This window comes from Chelonoidis abingdonii, chromosome 1, assembly GCF_003597395.2.
Source record: "Chelonoidis abingdonii isolate Lonesome George chromosome 1, CheloAbing_2.0, whole genome shotgun sequence".
NCBI classification, from domain to species: Eukaryota; Metazoa; Chordata; order Testudines; family Testudinidae; genus Chelonoidis; species Chelonoidis abingdonii.
This window is the reverse complement of record NC_133769.1, coordinates 48,326,636-48,339,432: the sequence shown is the minus strand read 5'-3', so window position 1 is coordinate 48,339,432 and position 12,797 is coordinate 48,326,636. Positions and strand designations below refer to the sequence as shown.

The 12,797-nt window shown below is 44.8% G+C and overlaps 1 long non-coding RNA gene across 2 annotated transcripts in view; it reads left to right on the top strand.

The window, feature by feature from the left end:
- Positions 1-12,797, top strand: part of LOC116820067 (uncharacterized) — a 150,741-nt gene that overhangs the window by 2,190 nt on the left and 135,754 nt on the right. Inside the window, exon 2 of one of the 2 annotated variants that reach the window (XR_004372543.2) lies at positions 8,417-8,540. The exons of the other annotated variant lie outside the window; for it this stretch is intronic. This is a non-coding gene — a long non-coding RNA (uncharacterized LOC116820067). The remainder of the gene's footprint in view (positions 1-8,416; positions 8,541-12,797) is intronic. 2 annotated transcript variants of the gene reach the window in all.

Genomic DNA, 12,797 nt, shown 5'->3' with positions numbered 1-12,797 from the left:
GCATTGGCCACTGTTGGTAGACAGATACTGGGCTAGATGGACCTTTGGTCTGACCCGGTACGGCCATTCTTATGTTCTTTTAAAAGCAGGGCTAGCTTGTGATGTGGTCTATACACCCTGCAGGAGAACAAAATAGAAACTTCTTACAGCTCTGCACAGGTACCTGGTGTGACAAAGTAGGGTTTTTCACCTTGTTATGTTGCATGTGAGTCTCACTGTCCTGTATTAATACTGTGTGCCTTGGTTTCCCTGTATACTGCACTAATGCCTAGGTGGTGGGAGTTGGGTGTGTTACTTTTGCTGAGGCCCCTGAGTTAGGTGAGATTGCCCAGCTGCTTGCGTGTAGGCGATGGCTGATGTCCTTTGTAACCTGAGACGCAGGAGGGGGATGCAGCCAGGTGACACTTAGCTCGGGAAGCAGGACAAAGCCCAGGAGGAGAAGCAATGGGCAGGTCGGAGGCCAGGCAGCAGGGTTCAGAGCACTTTTTTTCCAGGAGAGGGAAGTCTCGGGCATCTTGCCCAGGGTTCTCCAAAGATGGATTTGGCTGAAAGTTACTGATTTCTGGGCTTACCAGTTCTGTTCTATGCTGTGTACCTGTTGACTAATAAACCCATTTTACAATGCTGGGTGAGAGTCACTGCTGACTGTGAAGTTGGGGTGCAGAGCCCTTAGGTTTCCCCAGGAGCTCCACACAGGCAGACTTGCTGTGGGAAGCGCACGGTGGTGCTGAATGCTCTGAGGACAGATACAGGAGGGCTGAAGCTGTATAGGCTTCTTGATAGGCATGCCAACTTACTAATTGCAGAAAACTGAAACACTTGACCTGCCCCTTCTCTGAGCCCACCCCCCCACTCTCTCTCACCCTCTCTCATTTTCACTGGGCTGGGGAAGGGGGGTGGGGTGCAGGAGAGGGTGACAGCTCTGGCTGTGGTTGCAGGCTCTGGGGGTATGGGGTTCTGGGGGTGTGGCAAGGGCTGAGGGGTTTGGGTGCTGGAGGGGGCTCAAGTCTGAGACTGGGCGTTGGAATGAAGGAGGGGATTTGGGGTGCAGGTTCCAGGTGGCACTGACCCCAGGTGGCTCCCAGGAATTGACATGTCCCTCCAGCTCCTAAGGGGGCTCTGTGCGCTGTCCCTGCCTACAGACATTGCCTCCACAGCTCCCTTGGCCATGGTTCCCAGCCAATGGGACCTGCGAAGTAGGTAGCTGAGGTGGCACCTGTGGGAGGGAGCAGAGCATGGAGACTCCTGGCCACCTCTCTGCCTAGGAGCCAGACATGTTGGCTGCTTTCTAGGACCCATGTGGAGCCAGGCAGAGAGTCTGCCAGCCCCACTGTGCCACCAACCAGACTTTTAATGGCCCAGTCAGCAGTGCTGACCAGAGCTGCCAGGGTCCTTTTTTAACCAGGTATTCCATTTGAAAACTGGACACCTGGCAACCTCAGTAACAAATGTGAACCCCTGGATCGATCACTTTAAATCTTACCATGGAGTCTCAGACAGTCCCCTTAGACTCTGCACTCTATCTTGCCCCCAGACAAATGGGACTTAATGATAAATAGTCACTTATACCAAAAATCACACCTCATTCAGATTGCTTTCTGTCCCAAGAGACCAGTCATATATCCCATATCAATTGGTACCCTTGATCTTACAATGCCTGTAGTCAGTTCTTTAACAAAATATCTAAAGGTTTATAAACTAGGAAAAAGAAATGTTATTTACAGGTTAAATCAAACATACATATACACAAATGAGCTGATATCTAAATCCTAAGAGTGACAGTCTGTCAATTCAAACTGTCTTTCATGGTGGACCCAGGAGGCAGGCCCTGGAGCTCTTTGGCTTCAGTTTAGAGTCTCTGGCCCTGTTAGAGTTTAAACAGCCAAAAAGATAGTAATTTTTTCTGTGGCTTTGTTTTATTTCCTTCATTCAGCTTCCAAGTCCTGGGGACCAGATTCCTTGAACACAGGATTTCCCAGGTGCAATAGGGCCATTAACCAATCCTTTGAATTGCAATGTTCCTTGATGACCCATCTGTTTTTATAGTCTTCCTGTAGAGGAGGGAACAATTCTTGTGCCTGAGTTCACAAATTCAGAGCAAACATTTTCAAAGTCATAAAGGATATATGTAAGCTTTTATTAATAACATGGAATAGGGGCACTGTAAGTGAGATTAATGCATGCAGTAACGTGCAAGCGTGTCATAATCTAAACACTACTTGTAATGAAGTAGTGACTTGTAATGAAAGAGGTGCTGGGACTCAAGCAATATTTTTACTTTCATAACTGATGCAGCAAGCCCAAAGGTGCTGGGGCTATGAACTGCCTGGTCTAGAGGTGCCAGGGCTCAGCCCTGGCAAAAATTAAGCACTAACTACATTATTACAAAACTAATGCCTATTTTGAGCAAAACTAACATACAGGTGAATTGGTTTAATCTGCAGTTAGGAATTTCAGTTCTTTGCTAATGCCTGCAGTCTGGGCAAGAGCTGGGCTGCCAGCATCACAGAAGGTACATTTATTCTGATGGAAAATGAAAAATACATCCTGGCTTCCTTTGATTAAATCTGGTTTTGCATGTTGCAAACCTTTACATGGCAGTGATCCACCATCATCTTCATTACAGTTTAATCACTGCAGGAGAACCAAAGCAAAACCAGGAGGTGGCTGCAAATTAAATTGTTCTGTAAACAGCTGCTTCTGACACTCAGCCAAACAATTGACTGCTGCACTGTAGAACAGGACTAACTTTCTGTTTGAAGTAAAAACAGCTTCTAGCAGGAATGGATGTAGCTGTGCACCTCAAGCTTGGAGCAGAACTTTCAGCAGCCATCAGAGGACAACTGGTAATTAATGCCACTGTGCAGCTAATTGATAGCACTATATTCCATGGAAAAGGACTCATTTGGAAAGCTCCTGGCAGCATCTAAGTGTTTCCTTTGCAAAGAGCAAAGTTTAAATTGAACAAGTGGAACTTTATTAAACCCTATGCACCCCTCTGTCCATGTGGCTGAGCTGCTCCCACTCAGCCTAACTCCCCACATTTCCTGTTTCCTCATGTATAGTCCCTCCAGGGAACATGGGCAGTTTTGGTCTTAAAAATGACTGCAAAAAATGGCACATTTACTTACTTATCAGCGCTGACTCCTCTGTATATCAGAACCATGTTTTCTAACTTCAGTGACAACAGTGTTTGCTAGTTTTCACCCCTGGTGGCACTACAGTGACAATCTAAAAAGACATTAGTTGGATTGTGATCACTTGGCTTCATTATAATTAGAATTATTTACTACCATTATAGGGCCAAACCAGACAATAGGGATGCAATGGTGAGATGTGTCAGTTACTGCAGGGCCAGTGCAAGGAAGTTTTGTGCCCTAGGCTAAACTTCCACCTTGCACCCCCCACCCAGTTAACCCCGCCCCCCCACAGCAGCTAACTCAGCCCCCGACCTGGGGAGCCCCCCCCCACAGCAGCCACCCCCCAAGTTCATGAGTTAGTCACGATCTCCCTAGAACTGCTTAGAGTTAGGTTTGGGCTGTGTGAAACCTGTATCAATAATATCTATTGGTCTCTTTATGCTGGAGGGGCGATAGGCTAATTCACCATTTTGGNAGCTAACCCTGCCTGGGTAGCCCACCTCAGCTCCACGTCCTCCAGTGAGCACGCCGGCGCTGCTCTAATTCTCTCCTCCCCACCCTGGCTTGCAGCGTCGATTGGAGGAGACTGAGAGCTGGGCTGTGTGCTTAGCGGAGGAGGCAGAGCGGAGGTGAGCTGGGGCAAGGAGCTATTCCCTGTGCGCCCCCCTCATTACTGCAGGCAGCCCTCCCCGCGCACCCCGCCCCCAGCTCACCTCCACTCCACCTCCTCGCCTGAGGGGACTTTTAGGCGCCCCCAACCACTAGTCGCCCTAGGCGGCCGCCTAGTTTGCCTAAATGGTTGCACCGGCCCTGAGTTACTGAGTGAATTGGTCTTGTCAGGTGCACCCCACTTTCAGGTTTCAGGCCTCAAGCTGTCACCTGATTCCTGGTGGAATCACACGGTTCTCTTTTTCGGCCCAGGCTCTGAATTGCAGTCGCAGATACCAGAGGTGCTGACTTTCTAATATTCTGGGGGGTGCTCGACCCCTGCTCTGACCCTGCCCCACCCCTTTCCCCAACACCCTGCCCTGTTCTGCCCCTCTCCCAAGTGCACCCCCACCCTTGCTCCTCCCCGTTGCCCCCCAGCACTTCCTGCATGCCACTGAACAGCTGATTGGTGGCGCTTGGGGGAGGAGGATGTGCTGATCTGTGATGCTGTGGGTGGGAGGCACGGATGGGGGAGGAGCTGATCAGGGGGCTGCATTTTTTTCTGTGGGTGCTCCACTCCTGGAGCACCCACAGAGTCAGCACCTATGGCTGGTACTAACCATGATCAAGCCTCAGCAGGTCTGACTCAAACTCAGACCCTGCAGTTCTGGTCTTTCTGAAAGCCATGAGAGTGGTAACCAACAGCAACAAAAGCCTTGTCACAAACCTGTCTTTGGCAGTGTGCCCCCTTCATGCGAAGCATATGAGTATGGATCCAACTGATGCACCCAATGGGGGTGGGGGTAACCTAGCAGGGCCATTGTTCAGCCCTCTGGCCCAGGCCTTCTGACTCCCCCCACCCAACCCCCCGAACCCTTACCCCTCAATCAGGGTCCCAGGTGAAACTAACAAAACGGTCTGGAGTCAACAAATGAGGTTAAATAAAAGCATAAAGGAAAAGAACCTGAAGGGAGCTTCAGCCAGGATATTTGCCTTTCTTACTTCAGAGGGCTTTGGTGGTCTAGAGTCCACTAGTCTCCAATATAAGTCTTTTAGCCCAGGCAATCCATGTTCTCTTTTCTGCAAAGGCAGAGTTTCAGCTGACTCCGGCCTCTCTCTGAGAGCCTATTTCCTTCCCAGGGTTGCTCCCATCTGACTTAACTTCTCCTCCAGTCCTGGCATGATTTGCTGGTGAGGTGAGTCAATCCACTGTAGCCCAAAGCAGCTCCATAACGCCTTCCATGCCGGTGAGGGGTTTGTATACCCTGTCACAAGCCTCCTTAAGGCAAAGTGTTTAGAAGGAAACTATTTCAGAGAAAATTTATTTTAAAGAATAGGACACACTGCATGTGTGTCTGGTTTACCAGGTATTTAACCATCTTCCACATAGAGACCTTAGGACTAAGTCTATATAGACTTTTCTGCAAAACTCTACTTTTATCTCCCTGCCAGAGCTCAGTGACAGTCTCTAGGCAACCTGTGGTGACTTGTCCCCCTCCCCTTCAGGGATCAAGAAACTTTTAAACTGTTTATAGTTCTCTTGATCTATGTCCTCCCAGTCTGGAACAACAGCTGTGTCTCTTTGGCCTAGAGCAGTGGTTTTCAAACTTTTTTCTGGCGACCCAATTGAAGAAAATTGTAGATGCCTGTGACCTAATGGAGCTGTGGGTGAGGGGGTTGGGTGTGGGAGGGGCTCAGGGCTGGGGCAGAGGATTGGGGTGCAGGGATGATGGCTGCGGGATGGGGCTAGGAATGAAGGATTCGGGGTGTAGGAGGGGGCTGTGGACTGGGACAGGGGGTTAGGGTGTGGGAGGGGACCAGGATTCTGGGCTGGGAGTGTAGGCTCTGGGGTGAGGCTGGGGATGAGGGGTTTGGGGTGCAGGAAGGGGCTCCAGGTTTGGGGGAAGGGCTCAGCGCTGGGTCTGGGGGTTGGGGTTTGGGGCACAGGCTTCCCAGAGGCAGCCAGCAGCAGGTCCATCTCCTAAGCAGAGGCACACAAGCTCCCAGCCAATGGTAGTGTGGGAGCAGTCCGTGGAGCTCCATGGCCCCCCCGGCTAGGAGCTGGACCTGCTGCTGGCTGCTTCCGGGGCACAGTGCGGGGTTAGAACAGGTAGGGACTAGCCTGCCCTAGCCAGGCAGCACTGCTGATGGGACTTTTAATGTCTTGGTCAGCGGTGCTGAAAAGGGTCACCACAACCAAGTGCCTTATGCTCTGTGACCCAGTACTGCGTCACGACCCCCAGTTTGAAAATCACTGGCCTAGATCCTGGAAGTATTCCATTGTCTTTCAAGTGTGTGCTTGGGTGTTCCTATCTGGAAGGCCATTGTGTCACCTTCCTAACTAACCCCACTGAATTTAAGGATTATAGACATATAATAAACCAGGAGTCAGCAACCTTTCAGAAGTGCTGTGCTGAGTCTTCATTTGTTCACTCTGATTTAAGGTTTTACGTGCCAGTCATACATTTTAATGTTTTTAGAAGGTCTCTTTCCATAAGTCTATAATATATAATTAAACTATTGTTGTATGTGAAGTAAACATCTTAAAAACCTTATTTAAGAAGCTTCATTTAAAATTAAATTAAAATGCAGAGCCTCCTGGACTGGTGGCCAGGACCCAGCCAGTGTGAGTGCCACTGAAATCATCTTGCGTGCCGCCTTTGGCACGCATGTCATAAGTTGCCTACCCCTGTAATAAACATTCCACAAATCCCAATAAGTTAGTGGAATAGACATACAGGCAATTCTAATAACCCAGAGTTGTAGGTGAATTAGTGTTCATAAAGTGGCTACATCTCAGTATTCATTACATCATTACATATCAGTTCTATGTCAATCACAGAAATAAGTGCATCATTTAGCCCGAAGAACCTTTATTACTGGTGATAGCGTGTGGCAAGGAAATGACCTAAGTTGGCTCTCAAAACAGGATAAATTTGCAAGTAAAGACATTTCTATTACTTGTAAACAGATCACTTTTGATATGGAAATCATTAGGATGCAATAAACACAGAACCCCATGATGCCACTTTGCACTGTCACTTTGCAAAGTAGAACCAAGAATTAAACTTTTTTGTTCTATATTTTAGATTCCCCCACCCCTGTGCTAGTGCAGTCTTTGATGCTTTAGAGATTGATTGTTATAATAAATGAACCCTGAACACAGTGATCAGTCTTAAAACTTTGTGTACGCCACTTTCATAGATTGGGTATCTTTCTCTTGGTTCTGGGGAATAGCACTTTTCCCATAACCTGTATATAATGATTGTAATGTGGTGCAGCTCAAATCCTTTTTTCCTATGGGGTGAAGTTACTGAAATAAAACACTTTTTTGGAGGGAGGGAGAAAAAAAAAGACAACTGTGCTCCTCCCTCCTTTTCATTTATTTTAAGTTTGGCTCTTATAGCCTTGATGATACTTTGTTTCTTTCATTCTCCTGATAATTTAGGGCCCAAATTGTGTCTTATTTTGCTGACAAGTTTTGACTTGTCAAAAAATCAAAGCCCTGACTATTTCATGTCATCCTTATGGTGACAGAATTAGGATGAGACTGAGAAATTTTAAGCTCTTTTCATATTTCAAAGTAACCTGGAGCATTATGTATTTATCACAACACAGCGAATATTACCATGGCAACTCTTTGAAGACAATATACTGAATCTCATTTGGTTTTACTCAGAAGTAATTTTCGTATAGTATCACTAAAAAAAATAAAACAGAGGATCTGTACAATCACTACAAAACCTGGATTGGTTTCAATTATTCTAAGATGAAAACAGGAACTGGGTCTTCAGTGGAAAATATGTGAGTTCTCGTATTGAAAAGTCTAGTTATCTAGACATGAATACTATCCTAAACTGCCAGAGAGCTGGCAAGCCTCACATGTTTGATTTGTTATATGCAACTCATATAATGTTCATTAGTGAATCATCACATAGACCTGCAGAAACTCTGGTGTCTCATTATGATCAACAGCTAATGCTACACCACAAAAGAAAATAGTCTGACAATGTACAGTTTACTATGCACATTTAAAGGTAGATAGGAACAGAGAGAAGAACAGGCCAGAATGACTCCTAATTTCTGAGGAAGGCTCTTGGTAACATTTTTCAATTTGCAGGCAACTAATCTTGTGGGAGGTGGAGTGGCTCAGGATGTGCAGTAGAACAAAAGCTTGCACGGCAGATGGAGTGTGGAAAGAGGCAGCAGTATGAGTCCACATATTTTGGCACATATGAATGTCTGTTTTGGAACATATCTGTCTAACCTAGAGAAAAGTCCAGAGAAATAAAATAGAGTTGGTGCAATGCTGATAGGCCTGAACCAGAGGCGTAATTCCTGACTCTCTGCAAAATGCAAAGATGTATTCAAAACCCTATAGCTTGTACAAAAGCATTTCTAACAAGTGGTGATTATGAGCTAGATCCTGCAAAGTACTTAGTGCCTCCTTCAAGGTACTGCTGGGTGCCCTTATCTTCCATGGATTTCCAGGACTTCAGTTGGAATTGAGGGCACTCAATCCCTCCTAGACTTGCTCAGCACCTTTCAGGATCATAACTTATAAATATAGATATTAGTTGCTCAGATTTGAGGAAGATTCTTAAACGTGTCCTATTGCTCTTTTACAGAAACTTTGTCTTATGTGTGATGTCCTAGATTGCTCTGATAGCTAAAGTAGTGATTTTAGGCACTGCCAATGGACAAAGAGGCAGCCCGTGGAAAAGTTCACATACATTCTGCAAAATAATGAAGGTCGGTTTGTGTTCTACTCTATTCCATTCAGGTATTTATGTAACCCTTCTGCCTCTCTGAGTTGGCAGTAACAAGGGCAGGGTTCAGTATCCAGGGGTTCCGTTTCAATAATACAATGCAAAACCGGCTCGAGCCCCCACCCAGTGACCTGGGACAATTACATACCACCCCCCCGGGCGCCTCTAGGAGTCAATACTTCCCCACTCGCAAGCACGGAGTCTGAGTGTAGCAAAATCCTTTTAATAAAGGAGGGAAACAATGCGGCATCACGTTGGAGAAACACTAGAAATAGGATTATAACACAAACCATAAGCAAAAACCCACCTCCAAGTTCGTTTGGCAATGTCCTTTCTCCTTTAGGGCGTTAAGTCCAATCACCCCAAAGTCCAACAACCCAAAAGTCTCTGGTCAGTGCCACCCTAGAGTTCAAAAGTTTATTTGCAGAGTTTTACCCACCCAACCTGGATGGAAATGGGGGGTAGGGGGGCACACACACACAGGGTGTTAAGGGGCACGTTACATGGGCCAGGGCCAACTGCTCTGCCTCTCCGTGGAGCTCTGCTGCAGCCTTCACCATGACCAGCTCCACTACACTGGCTGTACCGCTCCTCCAGCCGACCCGTGAGCCACTCCAGCCATCCCCACCAATCGCTCCACTCTGCTCACTGTTCCATGGGCTGCTCCAACATGCTGCAAACTGCTCTGCTCTGCCACCCACTTAGCGATAGATCTTCAGGCTCCCCACTAGTTAACACAGCACTCAGTGATCTCAGCTCAGTAAGCTTAGCTCTTTTTCAGTGATTTCAGCTTGTAGTAGGGGAGCCCCAGTGCTGGTGCACCATTGGCCCAACATGAATTCAGCTCAGCAGCCTCTAGATGGACTCCTAATGGAATCAAAATTAGCTCTACTCTTCAACAGTGGAGAGAGGAGGATGTGCAATTGGTGTTCCAGGCCCTCAAAAGGGCCCATACCATCAGGTACACACACCAGTCCCCAACTTCTCTCATTTCAATGGGTTTTGGCACCCATGTCCCTTGTCTAGCAAGTGCTACTTAATTGATATTGAGACATCTTTGTCATAAAGCAGTCTTATAGTTCCTCATTCACATAATCAGGGTGACAACACTTTATTTCTCCTGCCCCAATAACAAAGAAATTGGGGATCCCAGAGCTGTTAAAATAACCAGCCCAGGCTGCCATGGGCTACGCTAGGTGGAGTGGGTGTGCCAATGCATATACCTAAAATTCCTTTCCACATTCCCCATAATTCACCACCAGATGTCAGGGTAGAACTCATCCTGACTCTGCTTACATTTATACTGTACCACAGTCCTGGTATCTGAGTGCCTGGTATGACCATCAAGGGTTCATTTCTAGAAGATATCAATGGTTAATTCTCTTCTGTTTTGGTGTCCAGTCCTTTCATTTCACTCTTGTCCATTCATTCTTCCTTTTCTCACTCTCCATCTCCTCCTTTTGTTTTAACAAGACCTAGGATGCTAGCAAGTTTAAGTAATTAACTTAATTGGTTTAATTGCTTGTTTCACATATAACACAAGTTATATGCTTATACTATCTACTTCAGGCCCAGGCTATATAGACTGAGGATCTTTGTACATATGGAAAAAAACAGTTATCTGAAGGACTGAGGGAAAAAAACTAGAATAACCAGATCACTTATAAAATAAAGTAGAAGGCAAGGAATCTAAGGGTTCAATAACTATTAACATTTAGGTCCTAATTCAGCAAGCAAGGTCCTAATAAGCGCATGACTAACTTTAAGCATATGAGTAGTTCTGCAGAAGTCACTTGCATGAGTAACAGTCTTTCAAGGACCAGTCTTTCAAACTTTTAATGTCCTGGCATAATGTGGAAGAGCATAAGAACCTGGTGGCCAATTCTGTTTGGAGGGGAAAAATCTATCATTTGTTACACACAGCTTTCTCTTGCTGAATATTTCAGATGCACACCTTTAGGCTGTGAAAAGGCTACTAAGAACTGCCTTAAATTGAGATTGTTGCTTGAAAAGAAGAGGAAAGGGAGATGTCAATCTTTGCTGCAAGTGATGTGTTTTGACCTTGACCCTCATAAAAATGTGGGGGAAAGGACTAATAGGCCTCCTGTCTTCACAAAGAATTTGCCAGTCTCCTTACAGAATTGAAATGCCTTTTTTAAAATAAGGAATACAATGAAACAAATTTTGGAAACTTTAATTAAATATAACTACTACAAGTTGCAGAACTAGAACATTGAATTTTAGTTCAGTCACTGATACTTTATAACCTTTGTACATAGCCTTAGCCAGAGATCTAAAATTAGAACATACTGCATTCCAGATACCCTTAACAACTAGCCAAGGGACAAATGGGTTGAGAACTTGCCTGTCGATCTCTGAGGAAGCAATTGCAAATATTCCAGGTGTAAAAATGGAATGAAAAGACACCTGTATTCCAGAACTAGTAAAATTCAGCCTCAGCAAAAGTTAATGTTGGCAAAGAACAAATAAGAAAAAAGAAGTCCAGGGCAGAATGAGGTAGTTAACAGTTGAAGATTTCATTCCCATATATGTTTATGGTAAACGAGTGTGTGTGTGTGTGTGTGTGTGTGTGTGTGTGTGTGTGTGTGTGTGTCACAACTTGGTGTGTAGACTTATCTTTGTCCAGTTGTCTCTTTGCCCTCTCATGGGAGAAGTATAGTTCAATAAAATCATCCACCAATGTAAAGACAATCGGAGAAGAAGACAATATAATAGAGATTTGAGGCTTACAACATCTGCTGAGTGACAGTGTTCTGTGTGTGGCATTAGATTCCTAATAAATGGGAAATAGGAACATCAGATAAGGAGCACCCCTAAGAGAAAATATCCGCAGAATATAGTTCTCAGACAGTTATATTTCACAGTATAGATTGAATAAATTCAGTTATCCATATTTTACAACCACTAAAGGTGTTAGTCAATATTGCTAAAATTAAACAGGAGAGTGAGCATTAACATTTGGAGGGAAGGTTCTGCAAAACAGATATTGCCCTCTTCAGCCCCTAATGCAAGTTACTTTCCATCATTGTACCACTATGAACAGGATCAATGTGAAGATTTTGATAAGTGATAGAGAGACAATGATCTCAGGCAGCCCTAATGGAATTTATGTCATTTAAAGGGACAGGGAAGAGGGAATGAGGGATCTGAAGGCCCTTCCCAGCTTTCTAATGGGGTCATGCAACCTTGTTAATGTTTGTTTGGGAAATTGACACTTGAAAACAAATACATTGTGGGAGTGGAAGACACTATCCATTCAACATATGGAGGGTTTTGAGTTTCCTTGGTATCTTTAGCTTCCACCTGACACAGGTCATAAACAGACATGATTGCATTGAAGGACCCAAATAGGCACAATGTTTGTTCATCCATGTGCTTTGAATGAAAAATCTGTGGGAATAATTACGACGTTGGACATCCTATGCACAACGGGAAATCTCCTATTGACTTCAATGGACTTTGGATCAGGCACATTCTTCCTCCCATTTTGTGAACTCCAATTGACATCAACAGAAGTGGCAACTTTATAATTTGCCAAATATATCTTTTTGTTGAGGTCAATGCTGATTAGAAAGGGAGGCACAAACACCGAAGAGAAACATAATCTCTGAACAATCATATATTTTGTTAAAATTGTAACTGTCAATAGATGGGTAGAGATTATTGCAAAACATTGTAATTATAAGATCCTCAGTGAGATACCTGTTAAGGGACAATTGGTGCATTGAATACCCTTGGAGAGGCTGCAATCAATAATCAACTACAAAATCCAAAACAATGGCCATTTCTAAGGCAGTTAGACAAAGAAGGGAAGTCTACAGTACTGTTCCGTACAATGTACTGTATGTCTAATCAGTATTCTAGATGGGGTCTGCAAAAAGGCTTTGTAAAATTGAAGCGCCACATATTTAATATACCACTATACCACACTGAAAATTACAAATTACAGAAAGAGGGGCATCACATCAATCTCTTGTGGATTTTTAATGTACTAATCAGGATGCTCTTTGTTTAAATAAGGACATATACTGTAGTTTGCATAGATGCATGCCAATATTTCTGTATCTGGACATTTGAGCCAGGGAAAATATCTTTCCTCACAATTGTCATAAGTAGATAGGTAAGGTAAGGGTTAATTTTCTTTTGCCTGTAAAGGGTGAACAAAGGGAACCAAACACCTGACCAGAGGACCAATCAGAGAACTGGATTTTTTAAAAGT